General features: G+C 62.8%; 1 protein-coding gene across 1 annotated transcript in view; it reads right to left on the bottom strand.

Moving 5' to 3' along the window:
* Positions 1-1,285, bottom strand: part of LOC113203456 (alpha-1,3-mannosyl-glycoprotein 4-beta-N-acetylglucosaminyltransferase A) — an 11,981-nt gene extending 10,696 nt beyond the window's left edge. The window contains exon 1 of the mRNA XM_052263800.1: positions 1,240-1,285. The gene's annotated coding sequence lies outside the window, so the exon portion shown is untranslated. The remainder of the gene's footprint in view (positions 1-1,239) is intronic.
* Positions 1,286-1,888: the final 603 nt, after the last annotated feature.

The raw sequence follows: 1,888 nt of genomic DNA, 5'->3' as shown, positions 1-1,888 counted from the left end.
GGCGAGGGCCGGGTGGGCAGGGAGCCGTTGATGAGTATTTCGCGCCGACAATGCGGTTCAAATTGCTAAATTTCACGCCGGGATGCACGTGTAGCAAAGCGTTATTATTTTCACTACGCCCGCGGCCGGCCCCGCTTTTGTCCAGCCAGCTGCCGGCGCGGCGAGACGTCGTGGATATAGAGGAAGATGGTTGGGGGGGGGGGGAGTACACGCCATAGGGTACGGGTACCCCCCTATGGTACCCCCCGCGGCGACATGGCGCTGTGTGCTCGCGGAGCAGGGCGGCCACGACTGGACCCAAGCGATTCCTTATTTGGCTGAGCAGCACAAGTCGCTTCTTCCAGGCCGCCCGCCCGCGCACCGCGCCCGGGCCGGGCCGGTACCAGCAGCAGGACCGCCCCCTTTGTTCCCTCTACGGCTTCCGTTATTCCAATTTGCCATCCGCATCTGCAGGCTGAGCGCGGCGTGGCGGGGCGGGGCGGGGCGGGGCGGGGCGCGGCGCGGCCCTCCCACGTCCACATGTGAGGACGACACGACACGCCGAGCCCATTCGACCCGGCGGGAGCGACTGACATTTCCAGGCGCCCTAATAATGTTCTGGTCACGCGCTTGACCCACGGACTCGCCATATAACATGCTCACTTATTGCTCCGTCCGCCCCGCAAGCTTCAAACAGGATGCACACCGCGAAGAACGAGGCGAGGAATAAAAATGTGTTTCTTTGATTGAAAAGCTTGCGGTGTTTGATTGTTTTTCGCGGGCGGGCGGGGAGGGCGTGGAGGAGTCGCTCCCGGCAACCCCCAGGCCAGGACCAGCCCGGTGCAGATGCCCCGTCGCGAGAAGAAGCGACCCGTCCCTTATCTGGCGCTCCTTGGTTGAAAGGCTCTGAAAAGTGCGGCGGGGGAGAAGTCTGGTGGAAAGATGGACCTCGGGCCCCCCGCCCGGGGCTGCCCTGGAGGCCGAGGTCCGACCCAGCCCCGCAGACGAATGGAGGATCCCGCAAGACTACACAAGACACCCACAAGACAACCGCAGGACACCCGCGTGAAACCCACAGGGAACCCACAGGAAACCCACAGGAAACCCACAAGAAACCCACAAGAAACCCACCCAAAGGAAACCCACAAGAAACCTGGAGGAAATACTCAGGAGGACAACCGCAGGATAACCACAGGACACCCACAGGACCTGAAGTATAATAGACTCTCGTGGTTCGCGGTGACGGGACGCGGGACTCACCTGTCATCTGGCACGGCCTCCTCCGCGATGCGCGGCCACCTGGAAACCAAGAGGAAGCTCAGTCAGTCACAAGAAGCAGAAATCAAAATGAAGAAAACAGACCAGTGCGGGTGAGGGTCCCAATCGAAGACAAACTGTCGCCGAGACTGTCGCCGTCTCGGTCGTCGTTCGTTGACAAGGTCCACTCGAGAGTGCGTCGTTCTGTCGATCTCATCATGGATGACAGAGGCGCAGCCACCGCAGCCTCACTGGACCGAACTGCCCCCCCGGGCGCCCGTTCGTCGAGGGCCCCGTTGCCAACGATCCGATTCCAGCCCACCGATCCCCACCCCACTCCCTCGCTCCACATCACCCTCGACTCGAAATATCGCCACACACTTGTCACTCAACCAGCAGAGATAACAACCCCTTTTGGCAATCTCGAGCCGGACGAGAGAGGGTGGCAACACCGGCAGACAGACAAGGGTGGCGGGGCAGGGGGGAGGGTGGGACACAATGGGCGGCAGGGCGCCGGCGGCACAAGTGACGCTGGGGCTCGGCGGGCTCGGGCCGGGCAACCACAGCAGAGGGCAGTATAGAGTTGCCAGCCCGCTAGGCGCCCACGGGTGGCCGGGTAGGCAGCCCGCTCCACTGCCGTGCGTTCAGCAGT

The sequence above is a fragment of the Frankliniella occidentalis genome, unplaced genomic scaffold, assembly GCF_000697945.3.
Source record: "Frankliniella occidentalis isolate FOCC.00 unplaced genomic scaffold, Focc_3.1 Scaffold14, whole genome shotgun sequence".
Taxonomy (NCBI): Eukaryota; Metazoa; Arthropoda; class Insecta; order Thysanoptera; family Thripidae; genus Frankliniella; species Frankliniella occidentalis.
Note: the sequence above shows the minus strand (reverse complement) of the source record. Positions and strands in the feature narration are given on the sequence as shown.